The sequence below is a fragment of the Chlamydotis macqueenii genome, chromosome 1, assembly GCF_036417535.1.
Source record: "Chlamydotis macqueenii isolate bChlMac1 chromosome 1, bChlMac1.mat, whole genome shotgun sequence".
Classification (NCBI taxonomy): domain Eukaryota; kingdom Metazoa; phylum Chordata; class Aves; order Otidiformes; family Otididae; genus Chlamydotis; species Chlamydotis macqueenii.
The window spans coordinates 50,031,054-50,046,644 of NC_141556.1; positions in this window are offsets into that span (position 1 = coordinate 50,031,054).

The window sequence follows — 15,591 nt, forward strand, 5'->3', positions numbered from 1 at the left end:
CTGTATGTTGCTCACAGTGAAAAATGTAAAAAGAAGGCATCAATTTTTGAGCCTGACCTAAGATTTTGACAACTTCTAGCTATTCAGTGCTGACATTTAGCACGGTTTACTCTGCAGTCACTCAGTCCTATTGTGGTAAAGTTTCATAAAAGCAGCAATTACAAAACAGATGAGACGCTCTGGTTTACAGAGAGTATGTGGTGGTGTAATTTTTGTGGTTCCACTGCCAAGACAGTCAGGAACCAGGGCTCATTGCAGACACTGATGTGCTCTTTGTAGGCAGCAAGAGGTTCAAGATATGACTTTAAGAAACACCACTTGAAAACTCAATTCTGAAAATACTTCACCTAATATGGGCAAAACTACATCCTTGGTATACTAGAACATGAAGAAATTCAAGGAAATGTCTTTCCTGTTTGTTTGCTTCAAACCCTCAACAACTTTGTGGGCTTAATAAGGTTCACTGCTTGTCTCCTTTCTCTAGCTGTTCAGGGTTTTTTTTTTTTGTTGCTCCACCACACCAGTGAGTCTTTCATGAAATGGAAGTGAGAAAGTACTGCAATGAAATGGGAAGACAAGATTGTGAAACCACTTATGGTGGCAAAAGACACATGGCAGGCTTGGCCTTTGAAACCACTTTGATTTTTTTAATTTACTAGATTTCAAAGCAGTTATACCTTTTCTGACTTCCCAGGCTTTTCACCAAAATGAATCTTTTTGGTAGGCCTCTCTTTGAAGCATACATTGACCTGGGAATACAGCACTGAACTACGTCCTCCTATGCACCTCATGAGCTCTATTTCAAACATCTTTCTGCTTTATATTTAAATGTATATTCTCTATGGGGAGTGCTTTTACAGTATCTGTATCTGATTCTGTCATCTGGCAGATCATAGGATCACTGCTGCCATTTAAGAAACATGGTGGGCAGGTGCAGAGAGCAACCAAAAGGATGAAAATGTTCCCTGGAAACGTTCCCTGGAAATGTTCAAGGCCAGGTTGGATGAGGCTCTGAGCAACCTGATCTAGTTGGGGATGTCCCTGCTCCTTGCAGGGGGGTTGGACTAGATGACCTTTGAAGGTCCCTTCCAACCCTAACCATTCTATGATTCTATGATTCTAAAACTAATCTGAAGGAGGGAATTGGATTTACTTCAGCTGGAAATGAATGGAATACGTGTAGAGCAGGAGTGAGGGGAAATTGTAACAAAGATCTTCTGATGGATAGAGATTTGTTATATTACCAATGGCGATTTCTTGTCCTTGGTAGCCATTGAGAGTAAGAAAATAGACATTACACACAGTTTTCAATACAGATGATGCAGGTTATATAGAGGGAAAAACATTTACGTGTACAGGCAGTGGAGTGGTACCTGGTCAACCAGCACAGTCATGGACTCACTGTCACTGAATTTTTAAAAATAAGTTAGATGAATCCCTGTCAGTGTAGATCTAGTAGTGGTTTATTCCTCCTTCTAAGCAGGATTACATGGGTCCCCACCTTGTCTTGTTGTTCTCCATCTCACCGTCGGAGCCTTGGGAATCAGGAGTTGGAGTTCTGCTCCTATCTTTGCTAGTGGCTTGTCTGTATCCAAAAAGGATCCCAGGGTCCTGTGACTGAGTTATCTCTGCAGCATGGGATCTGGCTAATGGAGCCCAATGTTGTGAACTTGATGATGAGGTTCAAGGGTAAAAGAACAGGACAAGACTACTCCCACACTGCAAGGCCTTAATCTTTATGAAAAGGGCATATTTTGGGATAGTTTGAAAATTTCCTCTTTTTCTAGATATGAAACTAGGAAATGGCGGGATAACTCTTATCGCCATGAGGTTGTGTTTCTGTAGAACCTATTCCTTTCTACCTTTGCCATCAACTCAGGGCCCATCAACATGCACTGGAGGCCTCTACAGGAGTCAGTTTTAATCTGAGTTCCTGGCAGAGCAGATTTGCCATGCTGCATTGGATGGTTAGTGCTTGTTCTTCAGCCTCGCAGGCAGGATGCATGTTGCTAACACACAACAGTTATTTTGGCACTGCATCCATCAGGGCCTGGGGCCTCACGGTCATGGGTGGTGTTCCATGAGATGAAAAGATGGTCCCTCCACTGAGACATTTAATCTAAATGAAAGACAAGGTAAAAACCGTCAGCACAGGCAGTGAATTAGGAAGAAAGATGGAGAAAATAAGACTGCTCTTGCAACTCAACTAGGCTCATAATTCCTTGGGGATGTCAGCAGCAACCTCTTGCAAGCAGCAGCAGAAAGGGAATTGTTGGTAATGTTCTCCACGATGCCACAGGCATTTCCTGCTCTAATTATAGATGTTGTGGTATTTTGGGCATGACATGGCAAGGGGAGGGCATTGCACAGACTTGCTGGACTGCTGCTGCCCAGTGAATTGCAGTGAGCAGGCCTTAAATGGTGTGGTCACTGGCGATAAGCTCTGGGGCTTTCCAGTGGTGACCCCTGTAGGTATTTTGTGGTCGGAAGGATGGCAACCACAGCAAAAAGCTTTAAAATTATTGTTTAAAGTGAAAGGTAAAACCAGCAGGAGTCTGTGGGCAAACACATCCTGGCTGTTCTATGGGAAGCAAAGCAACCACTGTGGCTGTAGAAAGTGCCCATTTTTTTGCTAGTGTCCTCAGTTAACAGAACTGTTTTAAAAACTAAAAATAACTAAAAATACTTGTCTTTTTTTTTTTCATGCAATTTTGTTAAACCACTAACCAACATTCTTCATGAAATCTTGGCTTTGCTTTTTGTTGGGTTTAAACTGACCCCTGTGGGTCTGTAGCTGTAGCTACCACTTCTGCTCCCTGGTCCGTGCCCCAGGCCCAGATCCATGCAGGCTCCCTCCAGGACAGCTCAAACAAAGATTTTCATTTAACCTCATGGGGAAAGGATGCTATCTTTCTGTTGTGTTCTCATTCAGGGCTCTCAAAACACCTGAGAAATAGTAATGACCCAGATGGCTTGGTTGTCAACACGTATGAGAAAGCTGAGCATCCCTGAATGTTGCTGGACAAAACCAAGTTTGGATCTAGCTGGTCCAGATGAGAGGTTAACCTGGAGCGAAGGCAGCTCTTTGTCCTCGCTATGAGCGGCAATTGCATTGCACTGAATTGGTCTGCCCTGAATGTAGGAATTTTGCATGGGGCTTTCCTACTTGCCCCATATCCCCTTCATGCTTGGGAGAGAATAGACGTGAAAGAATTATGGAGACAAAGAAATTATGTTGCATATTTCATACTTTTGATTATTTAAAAGCATTTTTTTTTGGTCAACTTTCTTTAACTGAGGCCCCTTGGGCACAGCTTCCCATCCCTCCCTGGAGAAGCAGGCAGGTGTGGGATGCTGCCTGCCCTCCACCCAGGGCTGCCAGAGGCTCTGAGCCGCTCTGCCAAGGGCAAGGGAGCAGAGACACCACACCACTTGCCTGCAGCTACATGTGGAGGAAAACAGCTGGGAAAAGTCAAAACACAGAGCCTGCGCCTCTGCCTCTAGCATCCCCAGGGCAGTATTGAACCTTTTTAAAGGTTCACTGGGGCAGCTGTGGCCTGGGAGAGATGACTGGCTCGGGGACTGGGGCAAAACTACGGGTCTTGTGTGCAAACCATCAGGGTTTGCTGGACATCAGGGCACCTGAGGACAAGAGCCAGGAAACCAGCTCAGCTCCCAGAGGCTCTGGAGGAAACAGCTGGAAGGGAAACCCAAGGGACCCTGCAGAGCTTCCTTCAGCACAGGCTTTAACACCTCGTGTTCCAACCTACTCTTGTTTGGGAGGCGTGCGGTGAGGGCTGGAGTCTGGGCTTCGTGTCCCGAAGCTGGCAGCCTAAAAAGTAGAGGCTCAAATGTTATATTCCCCGCACAAGCGGAATGGAGCCTGTAGAAGTCCTTGTGCTCATGCAATCCATCGGGCAAGATGAATAAGGCAGTAAAAGTAATGATGATCATTTCCACTTTATACACAGGAGAGCAGATGTCTGATGGAGAGAAATGACTTCTTCTAAGTCCCCACAGGGAGCGCAGCCCCATTTCCCAAGGTGAGGATTTATCAGGTAAGTGGGTGTCTCCTGGGGGTGAGTTTCTTTGCAGCAGGGACACCTGCTCATGAGAAAGGAACTTTTATTTATTTTGCTTCCTTATTGGTTTCATGCTTTGAATTTGAATCTTCTGGCAAGTCAGTTCTTTCTTGTTTATATGCTTATGATTTCAAAGGAAGGTGTTCTGATGACATTTACATAATATAACTCTTTCTTACACCAAATCCTTAAAAAAGTTTTAAAGTTGCTGTTTAGGGGGTATAAATACACTCCTTCCTCTCTCCATGCAGGACTGTAATGCACAAACCAGGCGCGACTCCTGGTTTAGAAATCGAAAGCCTAGGATATTGCTTTTCCAGATCGAATATCTAAATAAAAGAGGTCACGTCGAGAAGTCATAACTCAGGCAAAGTAACACACTGAGAGCTGGGAGCCAAATGGTACTGAAAAAAATGTTGATGAGTCAAGTATGTGTTCACCTTCTCCATTTACCTCTCTATCTATAAATCAGCTGTAAGAGGAAATAACTCCTTCTAGAGGGCTGTACTCTCATGCAGGCGATGTATGTCCCTTCACCAGCTTGTAAGTTGCTGTGGTCAGGAGAGGCCTGTACCTCAGACAGGCTGGAACTGGTTGGAAGGATATAAATATATCCGTGGATTAAATAATCTCTGGCTCTGCATGTCTGGAAATTAAAGACAGTAACGCTGCCTCTATGGTTTCCTTTCCCTGCCTGGGCATTTGAGCAATTTGCAAGGGTCTGTATGCTGCAGGTAACATCCTTGGCCTTTTTCCTGGTCACACAACTACAAAAGACCCAGGATACTAGAAGAAAATAATGGTGGCTTGAGCTCACACCACCTTGGGGCAAAGACTTTTTTTTCTTCCTTCCTGAGCCAGACCTTACTACTAAAATGTCAGTCAAGCCACCATTTCCTTGCAGTCATGTATATAGACTACTTTCTACTACTTCTGGTGTGTTTCTACATGCGTGAATGCACTCGCCATGCCCACGCAACTGTGATGAGCAGCTGGCTACGTGACACCCTCCTGCTCTGGTCTAGCAGGTGGATTCAGAAGAGCTCAGGCACGCTGCAAGGCCCCATCTCTGGTGGAAACACTTTAAGTGAAGACTAACAGCCCTGGGAGCTGAAGGACATGAGATATCAGAAGTGCTACCACCGCAAGGCTCCAAGTGTCCAGGCACCCACCACAGCACGGACTGTAAAGGTTTTGGCAACAGTGAAAACACGCTCTCCAGTCCTCTCTTTACTGTTTTTGTAGACTGCGTGTCTGAAGTAAGTGACTGATTTTTTTTTTTTAAAGCATTTGCACATTGAATGAACATTGCAAATCCACAGATTAGATCGATTGCCCCCACCTCTGCTCTACAATGGTAAGAAGCTCCTTTGCCTGTAGCCCTCCTCACTCACAGCCCCACGCTAGCCACCGTGTGCCGGGTGAGATGAATTCCCTGGGGAGGAGCAGCCAGGACTGAAGCAGGCAGAGTGGCTTTGAAGGGCTGGAGAGGAGGCTGCAGATTGCCATGCCTGCTTGCTCATATCCACCCACGGTTGGGGTTGCAGGCCCATGCACACTCACGTGGTTGTTGGCAGCCAGCTGAGATGGCCTCTAGGATCATTTTGGTGGCCAGCAATTTTGCTGCCCTGGTTTTCTGTAGTTTGCTGAAGCAGAGGAGAGCTCACCTGTGGCTTCGGGAAAGCCTTGTCAGTGGCTGGCCCCTGGATTTGAGAAACTCCTCCAGTTTGGCAGGATTTGAAGACCATCAACAGCCTTCGTCCTACATGAAAGACACTTCCATGAAGTCAGGCCTAACATACAAAAAGAGCAGCACGTATGTGTGTGTGCATGCACAAGCATCTTAGAAAGCTTCCCAAACACATATACTCAGCTGGGCACACTTGTGCCGCAGGAGAAAGGTTGGACAAGCACAAGGGTACCAGATGGTGGCCAAGCTGCTGCTCAGGGGGTTTGTAGTGCTTGGGCACAGAAGAGCAAACAGATGACAGGACCTCTACGGGGCAGAAATGAATCAGGCAACCATGACTTCTTCTGTCACATTGTTCAGTACTTTTTAAGACTAGAGTTAACTGAACTTGCAAAACCTTTGACAAACCCAGGAAAACCTACAGTTTAAAATTTTGCCATAAGAGGGCAGTCTGAGATAACTGCATGTAAGTTATCTTGCACAGACCTGACTTCTTTAAAAAAAACATAAGACTGGTAGGAATAAATGACTTGTCTCAACCCAAAATCTTATATGTGAATTTAGAAGGAATTTTTGAAATTGGTGACATAGAGTGTAAAAAAGTGTGAGTGTAAAAAAGGAACGTTTACAGTAAATACAATGAAGTTCCTGCTTTCCTGGAAGAGACATCAAACTGTATCTGAGTCCCAAACTCAGGAGCTGGAGGGATGAAATTCAACTCTGTACAGCTCTATTCTCATGCTAGGAATGTGAGTTTTGAGTTTTCCCTTCAGAGGAAAAACCTTGTGGTCTAATGTGGGAAGTGGAGCATGGCAGCACATGCTCACGGTGACAGCGCAGAGCTACCATGAGGCAGGGATGGGGCACTACAGTGTCTTCGGAGAAATGTCTGTTAGGAGCTCTCAGGTCTTGCTCCCTGGCAAGGAGGCTAGGTCCTGCCAAAAGAATTGGCAACCGTGACCCTCACAATTCCTGCTGTGTTTTTCGTAATGCACCTGGTCTCTAGTGTTGTAAAAGCCAGCCTGGCATAGATCTTTGAAAGGTTGCCTGCTGCTAGTCTGATTGCTGGAGTCTGTAAGAGAAAAATTTCATCCTCTTTAAGCCCCAACTTGTCTTCCTGTAGTGCTGGCCAAGGCACTTGTGTCCCCTAAGCGTAAGTCACTGATGAATGAATGCAGGATACTTCCCACAGCACTGTTCACCGGCTATCTCTTGTGGAGTGCCTTCAAACGCTGCCGCTGCTCTTCCACGTCAGATGTATAATGCCCGTGTTGCTGTTCTTGGCTATCCCCTGGCACAAAAAGGAGGTCCAGGGGAAAAGAGGATTAGAGCTGTGGAGGCTGCTGCCTCCTGAGGTACTTCTGAGGGAGTGCTGGGGCAACTGAGGAGAGGACGATCCTAAAGCTGATGGCAAGCTTCAGCTCCAGAGCTGGGAGAGCTGATGGGATACCACCTCTCCTTCCCTCCTTTGCTTGAGCATCATGGTGGCTCAAAGCAAGCCCAAAACATCTTTTTGTGAAAACATCCTTTTGCTATGCTCTTTATCCAATGCAGGGTACATTTCATGCTTTCATTAGCTCAGACAAATACATTTGCTTCATGACGCAGCTCAAGGGCAGCTGTTCAGTCAATAAAAACCAAAGAGACAGCAAATGTTGTTTGTGTCCCAGTGCCACCCTGGAGGACAAAAATAGTCAATCTCAGCCTCTCCTGGAAGAACCACCACAGGGGGAGACAAACACCAGAGCTGGCTGGTGACAGTGTGAGGCCGGGGCACAGAAGCAGGCTCACGTTCAAACTACATCAGCACTCAAGGGCAGGAGATAGAAGCCCTGGCCTCCAGCAGTAGGATGTGAATTGGTCTCATAGAAATCAGAGAGCTGTGCTCTTTGGGCTGTGCTATAACAGAGCCTCAGACTGAAAAAGCTTCCAAAGCTTTTTCTGATGCTATTGAAGCTACCAAGCAAAGAGATTCACACATGCTCTGGGAAGATTTGTCCCCTGGTGTTGGAGAAAAATATCTGTGCACCTAATGCACTTACAGAATCTCTTCAGGTATAGTTTAGGTTTTAAGAAAATAAAGTTCTCATGAACATCCCACAATCACTCAGCCTTAGGAGTTTGCTAGGTAGCTGCCTCTGCATAAATTACATGTGCTTTAGCTGGGGCAGCGAAATCTGACTTCACGCATCGTGAAAATCAGAAGGGAGCTTTGAGTCAAGGCTGATTCTAGTTTAAGTTGCTGATTCTGGGTTTGTCCTATTTTACCAATATTTAGTGATGAACCTCTGGGCTCTGTGAGTCTGCCCCATCTCTGGCATCACGAGATTGTGAAGTCCCATCGTGTTTCCCACACAGGGCATGCACACTTGGGCGAGCCCACTGCTCTCTGGTCTCACTGACCCTGCACTTTGACGTCCTCAGCAGAGCCGTCTGCCTCAGCGACAAGATGACAAAACTTGTCTTCTAGTAATATGCCATTAGCGTCTCCTTGTCTTGAGCTCAGTCTCTCCAGTACAGGTCAACCTAGAGCTAATTTTGCCTGAGATGAGGTACTGATTTGTATGGGAATGGGCAGGGTTATAGCAAGCTAAAACAGCTCTGCTGTAGCTTTCAGATACAAAATTAGCTCTGATTTTATTTCAGTAGTTCCAGTTAACGTTTGTTTGCTGTGCCTTTTTCAAAGTTGTTTTTCAAGAATGAAAACTGAAAATACATAAAATATTTGCGATTATTTCCTCGAGTCTGCTTTTACTATCACGTATAATGCAATAACATGAATTGTTACTGATAAAACATCGGACGCTCAGAATTAACAGCCTGTGGGAGGCAGGAACTGAAAACTTCCTAACTTGTTACAACTCCAATAATCTGAAACTCCCACACTGATTTCAAGGTTTATTGGGGGGAAGGAGGTAGAAGGAATGGGATATTTGACCCCCATGCTATCAGCATGGGTTTATTGTCTGTCAAGGCAAAAAAATGAAAGAGCCATCCTTTTATTTTGAGCTCAAGTTGACGACAAATAGTAGCTGATAAAACTGTTCTTGGGAAAATCTGAGGTCAATCAAATACACACTCAGTTTTACTGTAATTGTTGTATTAAATACAATTAAGTGTTTAACCAATAGTTAGAAACCGAGATGATCTTGTTTTTGATGAGCAAGAGGCAGATCTTTAACGACAGTGATCCTTTGCCATCTCTGCCTACCATTTTACCTCTGAAACTGAGAGAGCGGGCAAATATCTTCCCAGCCCAAAGGGACTTCGCAGTTTGCTATAAATGCACATAGAGGCTTCATAAGAGCAAACTGAATTCCTCAGCTGTATACGGGCAGATTCCTGAAATCAGTGCAGTCGTGCTCACAGAAGTAAAAAATGGACCTGTCATCTCTGGAGAGCAGTTAGTGCACTGCTACACTCCCATGGGAAAGGAAAAGGGAATTTTCCCAACCAAAGGAATTGCTACGTAATGTGAGAGATCACTGAAATGCAAGTAACAAACCAAAACAGATGAAATATGCACAAAGTAAATAGATCAAAGACATTGAGATAATTAATTACCGGCAGTCCAGTTCTTAGAGAAAGACTGTTCATTCACAAAGACGCCACTGTACTCCACACTTCCCTATATTGGTGTCCAGAGCACGGATTTGGTGATGTTTGTTAATGAGTAAAGACAGAATTATTATGCCAGATAACTGGCTGCCCTAAGTGTTTATGTTCTGTTATGATAATGCCTTGGCATACAAATAAACTTCACTACATCCATAACATTTTAGTTTATGAAAAAGTGCCAAGTCCATTTTTGCATTTTACTTTTGCCTTTACTTTTTAGTCCATTTTTGCATTTTACTTTACTTACTAGTTTTGATCTCTATCTGCTAATCATCTGTGTGTTTACATAGCCATTTCAAAAGAAAACTCAACGGCATTTTGAACCCGAATTCTTAGTGCCTGGATACCCATATTTCTAATCCCATTAGCACAGCAGGAATATTTGTACTTTAGGGACAGTGAGGGCAGAAAGGATGAAGCCCTGCATTAGTGCTGACTCTTTGTCTGCCTGCACACTGAGAAAGTCTCATCCCCTAAGGAATTACCGGAATGATATAAAAAAAATGGACTGAATTTATTTTGCACTGCACACTCCGCTCTGATGAGGAGCCGAGAACTTTGAAGGCACAGTAAGGCTGCAGGGTTATTTCTGTGAGGAGGAGTGTGGTACGAGCTGGGTGTGAACAGTAACTTCCAGTTGCTCTGAGTCTGCAAAGGCGAAGGTTTGCCAGGCAGGAAGATTTGCTGGGAGCAGGCACTAAGCTGAAAGGCCCCAGCAGCGAGGAGGGAAAGATGCTGATTGCTACTTGGGGGTGGCACCAGGAGCCTACCTTCTGCCAAAACCTCCAGGAGCTCAATTTAGCCATTAGGTATTTAAATCTCTTTGAAAGAGTGGCATTTGAAACATCCTGGGGAAGCTGCGTGTTTCTCAGAGAGTTTCAGAAGGATGTTGAGGGCGTTCATCCCACCCAACCCCAGTACCTTCTCTTCCCTTCCCTTTTGACTCCTAAACACTTCATGCATGGCTGAGGGCACGGGGCTGGAGGTCCAGGCCCCACTGTTTCTCTCACTCCTTAATGGAAAGCAAACTGCTCTCCTGGGGAGAGGACCAGTATAGCACAATGGAGCCCAGACAGTGGCAGGGAGGTGGGGACAAGTGAAAGGTGGCAAGGTCTTTCACATAGGCAGGTGTTAGCAATTTGGGACTTTTGATATCCCTGAGGGGAATGGAGATGCATGTGAGGGGCAAGCCTGAGCTCTGTAGCACGTGGGAAGTGGCTTTGGGGCAAGAAGGATGCTGGATGCAGGAGGAAGAAGGCATTGTTGGGGTGGAGTAGTTTTTCCTTCCCATCTCCTGTCTTTTTTTTTCTTTCCAAAAAACACAGCAGCCCTCACCTGGATGGATGGGTGGATGGTAATGGGCAAAGGGTGCCTGGTTTGTCCTCTTCCAGGATTACCCCCCCAAACCGTTGTATCTCAACCCACGATGTTCAAACCAGGCAGACTTCCAAGTGTTTTCCTGTGAAAATTTGTCACAGATTTTCTCTCCCTTTTAACAACATCTCAGCAACTATAAAAAAAAAACCTGGATAAAGCACGCTCTGTCTATTTATACGAACAAGGCGGCCGCAGCACATCAGCTGTGAGACTTTGGGCTTTGTATCTGGCAAAGGCCCCACTGTTGTGAGTACATAACCACATCTCCAGCTTTAACTCTCTCCCAGAACAGTGCTCTCCCATCAGGTTATAGAGCCTAAGCCAAGGGATTTAAGGAGCAGCAAGAGATAGGGGACAAGTGTGAAGGCTTAGTTTACTTGGTTTAGCACAGACCTTTAATTCTAGCCACCACAAATATAATAAGGCCTTTTCTTTATTTATCTATGCAGCTGTGGGGCAGAAAGGGCAGAGGAGCTTAATAGACGTATTCATGCAAGCAGTCCACTATTTACACACTGCGAATGTATTTCATTCACATTAATGCCATGTGGAGGAAAATGGATGCAAATCAGGTGTCTCTATCTCCACAGGAATACAAAGGCTGAAAATGCAACCAGAGGCCAGCAAGCTTTGTATTTTCCCTTCCGCAAAATGGAAAGCTCACCAATGCACAAGGGGTAAATGGATTTTCCGACCCACCCTAAACCAGAACAAAATTTGTGTGAGTCCAGCTCAGGGACTGCTAAAAAAATTCTTTATCATCCCTCTCCTCTCTGCCTGTTCTATTTCAAGCAGAATAGTTTCCCAGCTAAGGGAAAAATGGTTCCAGTTTGAGACACTATTAGCATTTTTCAAGAATTCCTGCTTCCAGGCTCTTGCTTGTGCCAGGCAAATTGGTTTCGCTGAGCTTCAACACAGTTTACGCAGAATATTTCAAGGTGTTGCAAGTAGACCTTTGGGCTGCAGGTTGGTGAAACCTTGGTACAAGCACAGAAAAAAGGCAAAATCGTAAGTTGTCTTTGCAAGCTGCATCCCTGAAGTGGTTTAACTGTACCCATGCGCCTTTATCCTATGGATACCTGTAAGTCAGAAACAAATTGGGATTTTAAGATAAGAAGAATTGAAAAATCAAGGCCAAAATAGCTGCTTTGCTTCTTTGCTTCCAGAAGCCTGTGGTAGGGCTGGGGGAGGAGAGGTGAGCTGTGTGACAGGATGCTACTCATTCTCAGGGGGGCTCCAGCAGCCGGAAGGGTCACAGGCACCCTGCCTGCAGGACATGCCCAGCTGTCACTGGTCCCCCCCAGCACGTGGGGACACCCAGTAAATGCTGCTGAAGTTGTGACAGCCATTCAGCTACTCTTGCAGGTGCATTTAGTGCTCCACACAGCCAGCGCTGTTCCATATGGAGGCCCAGAGCAAGGCGTCCCAGCCGTGCTCAGCTGCTGGAGCTGGGGACACTTGAGCCAGGACTCTCCACAGGGGAGTGTCATTGTGGGAGGACAAAGCAGTAAAGGAGCATCACCTTTCTCGCTCCTGCACTCTCTCCAACACCAGCACCCCTTTCCCTCCAGCTCCGTCACAGCCGAAAACACACCATTAACAGCCTGCCAGTCCTACTGGATGAGGATTCCTGAAATGGCACTTTTTCCCACCCCTCCCTGACCAGAGCAAGATTATTTGCCAGCTCTACTCAACACAAGGACTGACCTGTACCGTGAGAACACCTATTTAAAGAGATATTTTTTTAGCTACTCCTTTTCATAGCCAAAGTGCCTGGAGAGAAGCCAAGATTGACCCTCAGGCATCTCTGAGACACTGGGTAATTCGTCTGTAGCACAAGCACCAGGGTGTGGGGGTCAGAGTGGGAGAGGACTGGTTTTTTCTGGCTGGCAGATTTACAGTTGCTCTTTTCAGGAATAGGTTCAGAACTACTCTGGTTCAAAAGGTACATTTATTTGCTTGGCCATCCTTGTTTTCCAGCTGATTTTCTGATTTCTGTCCTGGCTTGAACATTTCAAATAAAGATGCACACCAAGAAGTCACTGCTGGAAAGCTGCAGCCTTCCTTCTTGTCTCTTAAGGATCATGAAGGCTGCTGAGACCAGAACACATGTTTATCCTACTACATTAAACATTTTGAATGTATGCTAAAAATGTTAATATGTTATTGAAGGGATTGGAATTTTTCCTTCAGGTGTGATGCCTTTAGGCTGTTTGTGCTTCACACACGATGGCAGGTAAGGGCTTGTTGAACCGTCAGAAACATGCACTTAATGAAATGTTATTCTCTGTCTTACTATAGTCAATAGGAGAGCTCAGCAGTCACTCAGCTTTAACATATCCTAATTTTTCCTCAAAAGCTTTGCCCCGGCGTCAGAGCTGCAGTGCAGGTGGGGCAAGAGGGACATGTGTCCTCTGAGGAAAGCCCTAAATGGCTGCAAACACACTAGGACCCCGCCAGCCACTGTGGGCACCTGGGAAAGCAGCCAGGAGATGTGCAGCGAGCAGGAGGTGACAGCAGCAATGGGAAGGAGCCCAAGAAGGAGGAGGCGGCAGCACTGAACAGTGCCAGGAGTAAAACCTCCAGAAATAGAAAGGGACAGTGGGGGCAAGGCACTGGATTTTGCCCTCTCTCTGGCGGCAGACCAGCATGATTTCACTAATGGCCTGGACCTCGCTAGAGCTGCAAAGACCCAGTGCTGCAGTCCAAAGCAGCAAGGAGACTCCCCAAGAGGTCAGGGATGTCCCCGGGTGGTGTGCAGGAGCAAAACATGCATGAGAGGACAGATGGCCTGGAGGTACCAGGGCTGGCACCCCACCGACACAGCCCTGGGGGGATCCAGCCAGTCCCCATGGCCCAGGGGTTTGTGGGTCTACTTAAAACTCAGAGTGGTGTGGAAAGGGTAGTGGCACAAGACCTTGCATGTGGAGAAGCACCTTCCTTGCCTCGACAGCTTTGCAGAAGTTGGCTATAAGCTGGCTAGTCTGCTCTGCTGAGGTTACACCTAGATGGGGTGTCCACCTCAGGAGATACCAGGGCTGTTTTAGAGACTTTAGCTTTCCTTTCTAGCTGGCTTTATCATCAGTTGTGGTGTGGTCATTTCATTCTCATTGCACATTATAGGTTAAAATAATCCCATACTGGTTCACCTTTATCTTGGAGCCTCAGAGAACCAGCAGGCTGAGTTCTTCTCCTGAAGGTATCAATACCCATGGATAACGGCTGGAGTTTCACTTATAACTTGAACCAACATTGGCTTTTGTTTGGATTTCTCAATTCAGATTTAACTTTAGGCGATTTGAAGGTAGCAAAGGGTACATTCCCAGGTAGCTGTGCTCAATATGTAGGCATGAGCCTTCTTGCTGGATGTTGGCAGGGTCTTATTGCATGTGCACAGGCAGTGTCTTGAGGGACAGACTGTGTCCATCAGAGCTGATGAAAAAAGTTCCATGTGCAAGGAGATGGATCCATACGGCCTTGCAGAAGGGAAGGATTCTGGGGGGCATCACTGGGCTGAGCTAATTTTTCTCGAACCATGCTGTGTGCCACAGAGCTCATTGACCTGGCTGGAGGTGAGTGTGCTCCCTTCCCACCACTGTCCTCACCACATTGCAGGACTGTGCCCTTACTTTGACTCCTAAATGCGTGGCCTCAGTGTGGCCGGGTGGTGGTCCCAGCCTCTCCAGCAAGCAGAGCGTGTTGTTCCGCCTGTCTGCTCACAGCTTTGGCCTTTCTTCTGTCCTCCTGCTATTCTATCGCTACCATAAAATGCAGTTCTGACCTTTTTGTCCTCAGCAAGCTATTCATTTAAAATACAAATGCTGTCCTCAAACAGCAGTCATTAATATGAGGCAGCAAATTCTTTCCTTTGTTCTTTATTGTTGATTTCCCCCCATTGGGAAACTGGGTGGCAGGAGAACTGCATAGCTGCAGGAGCAGCTTGCTAATTGCATACTTTCAAATACTAATTTGTATGGGTTTGTTTGGTTATAAAGGGAAAAAGAAACAAGCCGGGGGGGTGACAAAAAAATGTCAAGGTTATAAACCCCGCAGAAGCTCTCTGGCCTGGAATTTTTATTAATTCTTTAAATGTAAATTGCAGACCCATGGCTGCACATCCATGCCCCCCGCCGAGTGCCAGGTCGCACGGCGCAATTTGCCCTGCAGACCTTTGACGCAACACTCAACCGGAGGAGCTGAGCTCTGCCCTCAGCTGCCCAGGAGAACGGCCGGCAAGATGCCAGCCAGGCCACTGTTCCCACTGTGGGCATCGCTCCTGGCTGGCGCCCGGCTGGCTGCAGGCAGGAGCCAGCCTCTGACCCAGGCAAGGTCAGATCCTGGAGAGGGGTGAAACCGATTTTGCTTTTGGGAAGCTGCGGTTTGGAGTGCTATCATGTTAACATGGTGTCTGTGGTGGTCTAAGGAAAGAGGTGAAAGAAGGTACACATCAAGCAGTGATGCTTTTAACTAAACCAAGAGGGACAGCTGACAAAAAAAGACAAGTCTTTGGGCACCTGTACTGAGACTGTGGCTCAGAATTTCCCCTACACATGTGAACCTCTCAGAGCCGCCAAGGAAAGTGCTTACTAAACATGAGCTGCAAGCTTTCACCATTTTGTAATGTGACTGGATGATTTGTAATGGAAAACACAACAAGACTTATGGATATTCAGCTCTTTTAAGTGTTCAAGCCTTTGGGTGGCAGGTCCTGCTAGGTTATTAGAGATGGGTTTTTGAGCAGTTGTCTTTTTTGCCTGCTTTCAAGTTTTTTGCCATACTTGATGTCTTCCTATAGATTCGTCCTTGCCACCAACCAATATCTGC